Source organism: Haliotis asinina, chromosome 2, assembly GCF_037392515.1.
Source record: "Haliotis asinina isolate JCU_RB_2024 chromosome 2, JCU_Hal_asi_v2, whole genome shotgun sequence".
Taxonomy (NCBI): Eukaryota; Metazoa; Mollusca; class Gastropoda; order Lepetellida; family Haliotidae; genus Haliotis; species Haliotis asinina.
In genome coordinates this window covers 6,339,396-6,353,246 of record NC_090281.1, presented here as the reverse complement: position 1 = coordinate 6,353,246, position 13,851 = coordinate 6,339,396, and the positions used below count along the sequence as shown (strand labels likewise).

General features: G+C 40.4%; 7 non-coding genes across 7 annotated transcripts; all 7 read right to left on the bottom strand.

The window, feature by feature from the left end:
* Positions 1-81: 81 nt before the first annotated feature.
* On the bottom strand, positions 82-181 carry Trnam-cau (transfer RNA methionine (anticodon CAU)). Its single transcript has 2 exons — positions 145-181; positions 82-117 (listed from the first exon to the last, which is right to left on the bottom strand). It is a non-coding gene; the product is annotated as a tRNA-Met (tRNA).
* Positions 182-573: 392 nt separating this feature from the next.
* On the bottom strand, positions 574-673 carry Trnam-cau (transfer RNA methionine (anticodon CAU)). Its single transcript has 2 exons — positions 637-673; positions 574-609 (listed from the first exon to the last, which is right to left on the bottom strand). It is a non-coding gene; the product is annotated as a tRNA-Met (tRNA).
* A 2,061-nt stretch (positions 674-2,734) lies between these two features.
* Positions 2,735-2,834, bottom strand: Trnam-cau (transfer RNA methionine (anticodon CAU)). Its single transcript has 2 exons — positions 2,798-2,834; positions 2,735-2,770 (listed from the first exon to the last, which is right to left on the bottom strand). It is a non-coding gene; the product is annotated as a tRNA-Met (tRNA).
* A 2,264-nt stretch (positions 2,835-5,098) lies between these two features.
* Positions 5,099-5,198, bottom strand: Trnam-cau (transfer RNA methionine (anticodon CAU)). The gene is made up of 2 exons: positions 5,162-5,198; positions 5,099-5,134 (listed from the first exon to the last, which is right to left on the bottom strand). It is a non-coding gene; the product is annotated as a tRNA-Met (tRNA).
* Positions 5,199-8,151: 2,953 nt separating this feature from the next.
* On the bottom strand, positions 8,152-8,251 carry Trnam-cau (transfer RNA methionine (anticodon CAU)). Its single transcript has 2 exons — positions 8,215-8,251; positions 8,152-8,187 (listed from the first exon to the last, which is right to left on the bottom strand). It is a non-coding gene; the product is annotated as a tRNA-Met (tRNA).
* Positions 8,252-8,641: 390 nt separating this feature from the next.
* Trnam-cau (transfer RNA methionine (anticodon CAU)) lies at positions 8,642-8,741 on the bottom strand. The gene is made up of 2 exons: positions 8,705-8,741; positions 8,642-8,677 (listed from the first exon to the last, which is right to left on the bottom strand). It is a non-coding gene; the product is annotated as a tRNA-Met (tRNA).
* A 2,262-nt stretch (positions 8,742-11,003) lies between these two features.
* Trnam-cau (transfer RNA methionine (anticodon CAU)) lies at positions 11,004-11,103 on the bottom strand. Its single transcript has 2 exons — positions 11,067-11,103; positions 11,004-11,039 (listed from the first exon to the last, which is right to left on the bottom strand). It is a non-coding gene; the product is annotated as a tRNA-Met (tRNA).
* Positions 11,104-13,851: the final 2,748 nt, after the last annotated feature.

Here is a 13,851-nt window from a genome sequence, read left to right as displayed (position 1 = left end):
GGTACAGCAGTAGAAGAGCTGAGTGGAAATAGTTTGAAACAAATATGGTAATGATTATGAAGGAAAAACAGAAAAAAGAAATGCCCCGGGTGAGGATCGAACTCACGACCTTCAGATTGCTCTGACATTGGAAGCTTGACTGATTATGAGACTGACGCGCTACCTACTGCGCTACCGAGGCTTGAAACGCTGATCGGAAATTTAAATATATATTTCTCAACTGTCACAAATCACGTGCCAGACAAATGGAGACTGTGCTGGTTTTTCAACACCTTAACTTGCATTCGACTGTTGTAAATGATGCACAATGTGAGGAAACAGCAGTTAACATCATAATCCTGACAGATGTAATGAGAAGTGTATTTGAAAAAGGAATTGAAACATGCGTTTCTTTTTTTCATGTAAGCACTTCCTGTGTTGTGGCTGTACAGCCATTTCGAGTTTGCATCATTTGTCACATATTTGTCGGTCAGACTATTTCAGGCAGACGGGTACAGCAGTAAAAGAACTGAGTGGAAATAGTTTGAAACAAATATGGTAATGATTATGAAGGAAAAACAGAAAAAAAAGAAATGCCCCGGGTGAGGATCGAACTCACGACCTTCAGATTGCTCTGACATTGGAAGCTTGACTGATTATGAGACTGACGCGCTACCTACTGCGCTACCGAGGCTTGAAACGCTGATCGGAAATTTAGATATATATTTCTCAAGTGTCACAAATCACGTGCCAGACAAATAGAGACTGTGCTGGTTTTCCAACACCTTAACTTGCATTCGACTGTTGTAAATGATGCACAATGTGAGGAAACAGCAGTTAACATCATAATCGTGACAGATGTAATGAGAAGTGTACATGAAAAAGGAATTGAAACATGCGTTTCTTTTCTTCATGTAAGCACTTCGTGTGTTGTGGCTGTACAGCCATTTCGTGATAAATGGAGACTGTGCTGGTTTTTCAACACCTTAACTTGCATTCGACTGTTGTAAATGATGCACAATGTGAGGAAACATCAGTTAACATCATAATCCTGAGAGACGTAAGGAGGAGTGTACTTGAAAAAGGAATTGAAACATGCGTTTATTTTCTTCATGTAAGCACTTCCTGTGTTGTGGCTGTACAGTCATTTCGTGGTTGCTGCATTTGTCACATATTTATCGGTTAGACTATTTCAGGCAGACGGGTACAGCAGTAGAAGAGCTGAGTGGAAATAGTTTGAAACAAATATGGTAATGATTATGAAGGATAAACAGAAAAAAAAGTAATGACCCGGGTGAGGATCGAACTCACGACCTTCAGATTGCTCTGACATTGGAAGCTTGACTGATTATGAGACTGAAGCGCTACCTACTGCGCTACCGAGGCTTGAAACGCTGATCGGAAATTTAGATATATATTTCTCAACTGTCACAAATGAAGTGACAGATAAATGGAGACTGTGCTGGTTTTTCAACACCTTAACTTGCATTCGACTGTTGTAAATGATGCACAATGTGAGGAAACAGCAGTTAACATCATAATCCTGAGAGATGTAAGGAGGAGTGTACTTGAAAAAGGAATTGAAACATGCGTTTATTTTCTTCATGTAAGCACTTCCTGTGTTGTGGCTGTACAGCCATTTCGTGGTTGCTGCATTTGTCACATATTTATCGGTCAGACTATTTCAGGCAGACGGGTACAGCAGTAGAAGAGCTGAGTAGAAATAGTTTGAAACAAATATGGTAATGATTATGAAGGAAAAACAGAAAAAAGAAATGCCCCGGGTGAGGATCGAACTGACGACCTTCAGATTGCTCTGACATTGGAAGCTTGACTGATTATGAGACTGACGCGCTACCTACTGCGCTACCGAGGCTTGAAACGCTGATCGGAAATTTGGATACATATTTCTCAACTGTCACAAATGAAGTGCCAGATAAATGGAGACTGTGCTGGTTTTTCAACACCTTAACTTGCATTCGACTGTTGTAAATGATGCACAATGTGAGGAAACAGCAGTTAACATCATAATCCTGAGAGACGTAAGGAGGAGTGTACTTGAAAAAGGAATTGAAACATGCGTTTATTTTCTTCATGTAAGCACTTCCTGTGTTGTGGCTGTACAGCCATTTCGTGTTTGCTGCATTTGTCACATACTTATCGGTCAGAATATTTCAGGCAGACGGGTACAGCAGTAGAAGAGCTGAGTAGAAATAGTTTGAAACAAATATGGTAATGATTATGAAGGAAAAACAGAAAAAAGAAATCCCCGGGTGAGGATCGAACTCACGACCTTCAGATTGCTCTGACATTGGAAGCTTGACTGATTATGAGACTGACGCGCTACCTACTGCGCTACCGAGGCTTGAAACGCTGATCGGAAATTTAGATATATATTTCTCAACTGTCACAAATGAAGTGCCAGAGAAATGGAGACTGTGCTGGTTTTTCAACACCTTAACTTGCATTCGACTGTTGTAAATGATGCACAATGTGAGGAAACAGCAGTTAACATCATAATCCTGAGAGACATAAGGAGGAGTGTACTTGAAAAAGGAATTGAAACATGCGTTTATTTTCTTCATGTAAGCACTTCCTGTGTTGTGGCTGTACAGCCATTTCGTGGTTGCTGCATTTGTCACATATTTATCGGTCAGACTATTTCAGGCAGACGGGTACAGCAGTAGAAGAGCTGAGTGGAAATAGTTTGAAACAAATATGGTAATGATTATGAAGAAAAAACAGAAAAAAGAAATGCCCCGGGTGAGGATCGAACTCACGACCTTCAGATTGCTCTGACATTGGAAGCTTGACTGATTATGAGACTGACGCGCTACCTACTGCGCTACCGAGGCTTGAAACGCTGATCGGAAATTTAGATATATATTTCTCAACTGTCACAAATCACGTGCCAGACAAATGGAGACTGTGCTGGATTTTCAACACCTTAACTTGCATTCGACTGTTGTAAATGATGCACAATGTGAGGAAACAGCAGTTAACATCATAATCCTGACAGATGTAATGAGAAGTGTACATGAAAAAGGAATTGAAACATGCGTTTATTTTCTTCATGTAAGCACTTCCTGTGTTGTGGCTGTACTGCCATTTCGTGATAAATGGAGACTGTGCTGGTTTTTCAACACCTTAACTTGCATTCGACTGTTGTAAATGATGCACAATGTGAGGAAACAGCAGTTAACATCATAATCCTGAGAGACGTAAGGAGGAGTGTACTTGAAAAAGGAATTGAAACATGCGTTTATTTTCTTCATGTAAGCACTTCCTGTGTTGTGGCTGTACAGCCATTTCGTGGTTGCTGCATTTGTCACATATTTGTCGGTTAGACTATTTCAGGCAGACGGGAACAGCAGTAGAAGAGCTGAGTAGAAATAGTTTGAAACAAATATGGTAATGATTATGAAGGATAAACAGAAATAAAAGTAATGACCCGAGTGAGGATCGAACTCACGACCTTCAGATTGCTCTGACATTGGAAGCTTGACTGATTATGAGACTGAAGCGCTACCTACTGCGCTACCGAGGCTTGAAACGCTGATCGGAAATTTAGATATATATTTCTCAACTGTCACAAATGAAGTGACAGATAAATGGAGACTGTGCTGGTTTTTCAACACCTTAACTTGCATTCGACTGTTGTAAATGATGCACAATGTGAGGAAACAGCAGTTAACATCATAATCCTGAGAGATGTAAGGAGGAGTGTACTTGAAAAAGGAATTGAAACATGCGTTTATTTTCTTCATGTAAGCACTTCCTGTGTTGTGGCTGTACAGCCATTTCGTGGTTGCTGCATTTGTCACATATTTATCGGTCAGACTATTTCAGGCAGACGGGTACAGCAGTAGAAGAGCTGAGTAGAAATAGTTTGAAACAAATATGGTAATGATTATGAAGGAAAAACAGAAAAAAGAAATGCCCTGGGTGAGGATCGAACTCACGACCTTCAGATTGCTCTGACATTGGAAGCTTGACTGATTATGAGACTGACGCGCTACCTACTGCGCAACCGAGGCTTGAAACGCTGATCAGAAATTTAGATATATATTTCTCAACTGTCACAAATCACGTGCCAGACAAATGGAGACTGTGCTGGTTTTTCAACACCTTAACTTGCATTCGAGTGTTGTAAATGATGCACAATGTGAGGAAACAGCAGTTAACATCATAATCCTGACAGATGTAATGAGAAGTGTACATGAAAAAGGAATTGAAACATGCGTTTATTTTCTTCATGTAAGCACTTCCTGTGTTGTGGCTGTACTGCCATTTCGTGATTAATGGAGACTGTGCTGGTTTTTCAACACCTTAACTTGCATTCGACTGTTGTAAATGATGCACAATGTGAGGAAACAGCAGTTAACATCATAATCCTGAGAGACGTAAGGAGGAGTGTACTTGAAAAAGGAATTGAAACATGCGTTTATTTTCTTCATGTAAGCACTTCCTGTGTTGTGGCTGTACAGCCATTTCGTGGTTGCTGCATTTGTCACATATTTATCGGTCAGACTATTTCAGGCAGACGGGTACAGCAGTAGAAGAGCTGAGTGGAAATAGTTTGAAACAAATATGGTAATGATTATGAAGGAAAAACAGAAAAAAGAAATGCCCCGGGTGAGGATCGAACTCACGACCTCCAGATTGCTCTGACATTGGAAGCTTGACTGATTATGAGACTGACGCGCTACCTACTGCGCAACCGAGGCTTGAAACGCTGATCGGAAATTTAAATATATATTTCTCAACTGTCACAAATCACGTGCCAGACAAATGGAGACTGTGCTGGTTTTTCAACACCTTAACTTGCATTCGACTGTTGTAAATGATGCACAATGTGAGGAAACAGCAGTTAACATCATCATCCTGACAGATGTAATGAGAAGTGTATTTGAAAAAGGAATTGAAACATGCGTTTCTTTTTTTCATGTAAGCACTTCCTGTGTTGTGGCTGTACAGCCATTTCGAGTTTGCATCATTTGTCACATATTTGTCGGTCAGACTATTTCAGGCAGACGGGTACAGCAGTAAAAGAACTGAGTGGAAATAGTTTGAAACAAATATGGTAATGATTATGAAGGAAAAACAGAAAAAAAAGAAATGCCCCGGGTGAGGATCGAACTCACGACCTTCAGATTGCTCTGACATTGGAAGCTTGACTGATTATGAGACTGACGCGCTACCTACTGCGCTACCGAGGCTTGAAACGCTGATCGGAAATTTAGATATATATTTCTCAACTGTCACAAATCACGTGCCAGACAAATGGAGACTGTGCTGGTTTTCCAACACCTTAACTTGCATTCGACTGTTGTAAATGATGCACAATGTGAGGAAACAGCAGTTAACATCATAATCGTGACAGATGTAATGAGAAGTGTACATGAAAAAGGAATTGAAACATGCGTTTATTTTCTTCATGTAAGCACTTCGTGTGTTGTGGCTGTACAGCCATTTCGTGATAAATGGAGACTGTGCTGGTTTTTCAACACCTTAACTTGCATTCGACTGTTGTAAATGATGCACAATGTGAGGAAACAGCAGTTAACATCATAATCCTGAGAGACGTAAGGAGGAGTGTACTTGAAAAAGGAATTGAAACATGCGTTTATTTTCTTCATGTAAGCACTTCCTGTGTTGTGGCTGTACAGCCATTTCGTGGTTGCTGCATTTGTCACATATTTATCGGTTAGACTATTTCAGGCAGACGGGAACAGCAGTAGAAGAGCTGAGTGGAAATAGTTTGAAACAAATATGGTAATGATTATGAAGGAAAAACAGAAAAAAAAGTAATGACCCGGGTGAGGATCGAACTCACGACCTTCAGATTGCTCTGACATTGGAAGCTTGACTGATTATGAGACTGAAGCGCTACCTACTGCGCTACCGAGGCTTGAAACGCTGATCGGAAATTTAGATATATATTTCTCAACTGTCACAAATGAAGTGCCAGATAAATGGAGACTGTGCTGGTTTTTCAACACCTTAACTTGCATTCGACTGTTGTAAGTGATGCACAATGTGAGGAAACAGCAGTTAACATCATAATCCTGAGAGACGTAAGGAGGAGTGTACTTGAAAAAGGAATTGAAACATGCGTTTATTTTCTTCATGTAAGCACTTCGTGTGTTGTGGCTGTACAGCCATTTCGTGTTTGCTGCATTTGTCACATATTTCTCGGTCAGACTATTTCAGGCAGACGGGTACAGCAGTAGAAGAACTGAGTGGAAATAGTTTGAAACAAATATGGTAATGATTATGAAGGAAAAACAGAAAAAAAAGAAATGCCCCGGGTGAGGATCGAACTCACGACCTTCAGATTGCTCTGACATTGGAAGCTTGACTGATTATGAGACTGACGCGCTACCTACTGCGTTACCGAGGCTTGAAACGCTGATCGGAAATTTAGATATATATTTCTCAACTGTCACAAATGAAGTGCCAGACAAATGGAGACTGTGCTGGTTTTTCAACACCTTAACTTGCATTCGACTGTAAATGATGCACAATGTGAGGAAACAGCAGTTAACATCATAATCCTGAGAGACGTAAGGAGGAGTGTACTTGAAAAAGGAATTGAAACATGCGTCTATTTTCTTCATGTAAGCACTTCCTGTGTTGTGGCTGTACAGCCATTTCGTGATAAATGGAGACTGTGCTGGTTTTTCAACACCTTAACTTGCATTCGACTGTTGTAAATGATGCACAATGTGAGGAAACAGCAGTTAACATCATAATCCTGAGAGACGTAAGGAGGAGTGTACTTGAAAAAGGAATTGAAACATGCGTTTATTTTCTTCATGTAAGCACTTCCTGTGTTGTGGCTGTACAGCCGTTTCGTGGTTGCTGCATTTGTCACATATTTATCGGTCAGACTATTTCAGGCAGACGGGTACAGCAGTAGAAGAGCTGAGTGGAAATAGTTTGAAACAAATATGGTAATGATTATGAAGGAAAAACAGAAAAAAGAAATGCCCCGGGTGAGGATCGAACTCACGACCTCCAGATTGCTCTGACATTGGAAGCTTGACTGATTATGAGACTGACGCGCTACCTACTGCGCTACCGAGGCTTGAAACGCTGATCGGAAATTTAAATATATATTTCTCAACTGTCACAAATCACGTGCCAGACAAATGGAGACTGTGCTGGTTTTTCAACACCTTAACTTGCATTCGACTGTTGTGAATGATGCACAATGTGAGGAAACAGCAGTTAACATCATAATCCTGACAGATGTAATGAGAAGTGTATTTGAAAAAGGAATTGAAACATGCGTTTCTTTTTTTCATGTAAGCACTTCCTGTGTTGTGGCTGTACAGCCATTTCGAGTTTGCATCATTTGTCACATATTTGTCGGTCAGACTATTTCAGGCAGACGGGTACAGCAGTAAAAGAACTGAGTGGAAATAGTTTGAAACAAATATGGTAATGATTATGAAGGAAAAACAGAAAAAAAAGAAATGCCCCGGGTGAGGATCGAACTCACGACCTTCAAATTGCTCTGACATTGGAAGCTTGACTGATTATGAGACTGACGCGCTACCTACTGCGCAACCGAGGCTTGAAACGCTGATCAGAAATTTAGATATATATTTCTCAAGTGTCACAAATCACGTGCCAGACAAATGGAGACTGTGCTGGTTTTCCAACACCTTAACTTGCATTCGACTGTTGTAAATGATGCACAATGTGAGGAAACAGCAGTTAACATCATAATCCTGAGAGACGTAAGGAGGAGTGTACTTGAAAAAGGAATTGAAACATGCGTTTATTTTCTTCATGTAAGCACTTCGTGTGTTGTGGCTGTACAGCCATTTCGTGATAAATGGAGACTGTGCTGGTTTTTCAACACCTTAACTTGCATTCGACTGTTGTAAATGATGCACAATGTGAGGAAACAGCAGTTAACATCATAATCCTGAGAGACGTAAGGAGGAGTGTACTTGAAAAAGGAATTGAAACATGCGTTTATTTTCTTCATGTAAGCACTTCCTGTGTTGTGGCTGTACAGCCATTTCGTGTTTGCTGCATTTGTCACATACTTATCGGTCAGAATATTTCAGGCAGACGGGTACAGCAGTAGAAGAGCTGAGTAGAAATAGTTTGAAACAAATATGGTAATGATTATGAAGGAAAAACAGAAAAAAGAAATGCCCCGGGTGAGGATCGAACTCACGACCTTCAGATTGCTCTGACATTGGAAGCTTGACTGATTATGAGACTGACGCGCTACCTACTGCGCTACCGAGGCTTGAAACGCTGATCGGAAATTTAGATATATATTTCTCAACTGTCACAAATGAAGTGCCAGACAAATGGAGACTGTGCTGGTTTTTCAACACCTTAACTTGCATTCGACTGTTGTAAATGATGCACAATGTGAGGAAACAGCAGTTAACATCATAATCCTGAGAGACATAAGGAGGAGTGTACTTGAAAAAGGAATTGAAACATGCGTTTATTTTCTTCATGTAAGCACTTCCTGTGTTGTGGCTGTACAGCCATTTCGTGGTTGCTGCATTTGTCACATATTTATCGGTCAGACTATTTCAGGCAGACGGGTACAGCAGTAGAAGAGCTGAGTGGAAATAGTTTGAAACAAATATGGTAATGATTATGAAGAAAAAACAGAAAAAAGAAATGCCCCGGGTGAGGATCGAACTCACGACCTTCAGATTGCTCTGACATTGGAAGCTTGACTGATTATGAGACTGACGCGCTACCTACTGCGCTACCGAGGCTTGAAACGCTGATCGGAAATTTAGATATATATTTCTCAACTGTCACAAATCACGTGCCAGACAAATGGAGACTGTGCTGGATTTTCAACACCTTAACTTGCATTCGACTGTTGTAAATGATGCACAATGTGAGGAAACAGCAGTTAACATCATAATCCTGACAGATGTAATGAGAAGTGTACATGAAAAAGGAATTGAAACATGCGTTTATTTTCTTCATGTAAGCACTTCCTGTGTTGTGGCTGTACTGCCATTTCGTGATAAATGGAGACTGTGCTGGTTTTTCAACACCTTAACTTGCATTCGACTGTTGTAAATGATGCACAATGTGAGGAAACAGCAGTTAACATCATAATCCTGAGAGACGTAAGGAGGAGTGTACTTGAAAAAGGAATTGAAACATGCGTTTATTTTCTTCATGTAAGCACTTCCTGTGTTGTGGCTGTACAGCCATTTCGTGGTTGCTGCATTTGTCACATATTTGTCGGTTAGACTATTTCAGGCAGACGGGAACAGCAGTAGAAGAGCTGAGTAGAAATAGTTTGAAACAAATATGGTAATGATTATGAAGGATAAACAGAAATAAAAGTAATGACCCGAGTGAGGATCGAACTCACGACCTTCAGATTGCTCTGACATTGGAAGCTTGACTGATTATGAGACTGAAGCGCTACCTACTGCGCTACCGAGGCTTGAAACGCTGATCGGAAATTTAGATATATATTTCTCAACTGTCACAAATGAAGTGACAGATAAATGGAGACTGTGCTGGTTTTTCAACACCTTAACTTGCATTCGACTGTTGTAAATGATGCACAATGTGAGGAAACAGCAGTTAACATCATAATCCTGAGAGATGTAAGGAGGAGTGTACTTGAAAAAGGAATTGAAACATGCGTTTATTTTCTTCATGTAAGCACTTCCTGTGTTGTGGCTGTACAGCCATTTCGTGGTTGCTGCATTTGTCACATATTTATCGGTCAGACTATTTCAGGCAGACGGGTACAGCAGTAGAAGAGCTGAGTAGAAATAGTTTGAAACAAATATGGTAATGATTATGAAGGAAAAACAGAAAAAAGAAATGCCCTGGGTGAGGATCGAACTGACGACCTTCAGATTGCTCTGACATTGGAAGCTTGACTGATTATGAGACTGACGCGCTACCTACTGCGCAACCGAGGCTTGAAACGCTGATCAGAAATTTAGATATATATTTCTCAACTGTCACAAATCACGTGCCAGACAAATGGAGACTGTGCTGGTTTTTCAACACCTTAACTTGCATTCGAGTGTTGTAAATGATGCACAATGTGAGGAAACAGCAGTTAACATCATAATCCTGACAGATGTAATGAGAAGTGTACATGAAAAAGGAATTGAAACATGCGTTTATTTTCTTCATGTAAGCACTTCCTGTGTTGTGGCTGTACTGCCATTTCGTGATTAATGGAGACTGTGCTGGTTTTTCAACACCTTAACTTGCATTCGACTGTTGTAAATGATGCACAATGTGAGGAAACAGCAGTTAACATCATAATCCTGAGAGACGTAAGGAGGAGTGTACTTGAAAAAGGAATTGAAACATGCGTTTATTTTCTTCATGTAAGCACTTCCTGTGTTGTGGCTGTACAGCCATTTCGTGGTTGCTGCATTTGTCACATATTTATCGGTCAGACTATTTCAGGCAGACGGGTACAGCAGTAGAAGAGCTGAGTGGAAATAGTTTGAAACAAATATGGTAATGATTATGAAGGAAAAACAGAAAAAAGAAATGCCCCGGGTGAGGATCGAACTCACGACCTCCAGATTGCTCTGACATTGGAAGCTTGACTGATTATGAGACTGACGCGCTACCTACTGCGCAACCGAGGCTTGAAACGCTGATCGGAAATTTAAATATATATTTCTCAACTGTCACAAATCACGTGCCAGACAAATGGAGACTGTGCTGGTTTTTCAACACCTTAACTTGCATTCGACTGTTGTAAATGATGCACAATGTGAGGAAACAGCAGTTAACATCATAATCCTGAGAGACATAAGGAGGAGTGTACTTGAAAAAGGAATTGAAACATGCGTTTATTTTCTTCATGTAAGCACTTCCTGTGTTGTGGCTGTACAGCCATTTCGTGGTTGCTGCATTTGTCACATATTTATCGGTCAGACTATTTCAGGCAGACGGGTACAGCAGTAGAAGAGCTGAGTGGAAATAGTTTGAAACAAATATGGTAATGATTATGAAGAAAAAACAGAAAAAAGAAATGCCCCGGGTGAGGATCGAACTCACGACCTTCAGATTGCTCTGACATTGGAAGCTTGACTGATTATGAGACTGACGCGCTACCTACTGCGCTACCGAGGCTTGAAACGCTGATCGGAAATTTAGATATATATTTCTCAACTGTCACAAATCACGTGCCAGACAAATGGAGACTGTGCTGGATTTTCAACACCTTAACTTGCATTCGACTGTTGTAAATGATGCACAATGTGAGGAAACAGCAGTTAACATCATAATCCTGACAGATGTAATGAGAAGTGTACATGAAAAAGGAATTGAAACATGCGTTTATTTTCTTCATGTAAGCACTTCCTGTGTTGTGGCTGTACTGCCATTTCGTGATAAATGGAGACTGTGCTGGTTTTTCAACACCTTAACTTGCATTCGACTGTTGTAAATGATGCACAATGTGAGGAAACAGCAGTTAACATCATAATCCTGAGAGACGTAAGGAGGAGTGTACTTGAAAAAGGAATTGAAACATGCGTTTATTTTCTTCATGTAAGCACTTCCTGTGTTGTGGCTGTACAGCCATTTCGTGGTTGCTGCATTTGTCACATATTTGTCGGTTGGACTATTTCAGGCAGACGGGAACAGCAGTAGAAGAGCTGAGTAGAAATAGTTTGAAACAAATATGGTAATGATTATGAAGGATAAACAGAAATAAAAGTAATGACCCGAGTGAGGATCGAACTCACGACCTTCAGATTGCTCTGACATTGGAAGCTTGACTGATTATGAGACTGAAGCGCTACCTACTGCGCTACCGAGGCTTGAAACGCTGATCGGAAATTTAGATATATATTTCTCAACTGTCACAAATGAAGTGACAGATAAATGGAGACTGTGCTGGTTTTTCAACACCTTAACTTGCATTCGACTGTTGTAAATGATGCACAATGTGAGGAAACAGCAGTTAACATCATAATCCTGAGAGATGTAAGGAGGAGTGTACTTGAAAAAGGAATTGAAACATGCGTTTATTTTCTTCATGTAAGCACTTCCTGTGTTGTGGCTGTACAGCCATTTCGTGGTTGCTGCATTTGTCACATATTTGTCGGTTAGACTATTTCAGGCAGACGGGAACAGCAGTAGAAGAGCTGAGTAGAAATAGTTTGAAACAAATATGGTAATGATTATGAAGGATAAACAGAAATAAAAGTAATGACCCGAGTGAGGATCGAACTCACGACCTTCAGATTGCTCTGACATTGGAAGCTTGACTGATTATGAGACTGAAGCGCTACCTACTGCGCTACCGAGGCTTGAAACGCTGATCGGAAATTTAGATATATATTTCTCAACTGTCACAAATGAAGTGACAGATAAATGGAGACTGTGCTGGTTTTTCAACACCTTAACTTGCATTCGACTGTTGTAAATGATGCACAATGTGAGGAAACAGCAGTTAACATCATAATCCTGAGAGATGTAAGGAGGAGTGTACTTGAAAAAGGAATTGAAACATGCGTTTATTTTCTTCATGTAAGCACTTCCTGTGTTGTGGCTGTACAGCCATTTCGTGGTTGCTGCATTTGTCACATATTTATCGGTCAGACTATTTCAGGCAGACGGGTACAGCAGTAGAAGAGCTGAGTAGAAATAGTTTGAAACAAATATGGTAATGATTATGAAGGAAAAACAGAAAAAAGAAATGCCCTGGGTGAGGATCGAACTGACGACCTTCAGATTGCTCTGACATTGGAAGCTTGACTGATTATGAGACTGACGCGCTACCTACTGCGCAACCGAGGCTTGAAACGCTGATCAGAAATTTAGATATATATTTCTCAACTGTCACAAATCACGTGCCAGACAAATGGAGACTGTGCTGGTTTTTCAACACCTTAACTTGCATTCGAGTGTTGTAAATGATGCACAATGTGAGGAAACAGCAGTTAACATCATAATCCTGACAGATGTAATGAGAAGTGTACATGAAAAAGGAATTGAAACATGCGTTTATTTTCTTCATGTAAGCACTTCCTGTGTTGTGGCTGTACTGCCATTTCGTGATTAATGGAGACTGTGCTGGTTTTTCAACACCTTAACTTGCATTCGACTGTTGTAAATGATGCACAATGTGAGGAAACAGCAGTTAACATCATAATCCTGAGAGACGTAAGGAGGAGTGTACTTGAAAAAGGAATTGAAACATGCGTTTATTTTCTTCATGTAAGCACTTCCTGTGTTGTGGCTGTACAGCCATTTCGTGGTTGCTGCATTTGTCACATATTTATCGGTCAGACTATTTCAGGCAGACGGGTACAGCAGTAGAAGAGCTGAGTGGAAATAGTTTGAAACAAATATGGTAATGATTATGAAGGAAAAACAGAAAAAAGAAATGCCCCGGGTGAGGATCGAACTCACGACCTCCAGATTGCTCTGACATTGGAAGCTTGACTGATTATGAGACTGACGCGCTACCTACTGCGCAACCGAGGCTTGAAACGCTGATCGGAAATTTAAATATATATTTCTCAACTGTCACAAATCACGTGCCAGACAAATGGAGACTGTGCTGGTTTTTCAACACCTTAACTTGCATTCGACTGTTGTAAATGATGCACAATGTGAGGAAACAGCAGTTAACATCATAATCCTGAGAGACATAAGGAGGAGTGTACTTGAAAAAGGAATTGAAACATGCGTTTATTTTCTTCATGTAAGCACTTCCTGTGTTGTGGCTGTACAGCCATTTCGTGGTTGCTGCATTTGTCACATATTTATCGGTCAGACTATTTCAGGCAGACGGGTACAGCAGTAGAAGAGCTGAGTGGAAATAGTTTGAAACAAATATGGTAATGATTATGAAGAAAAAACAGAAAA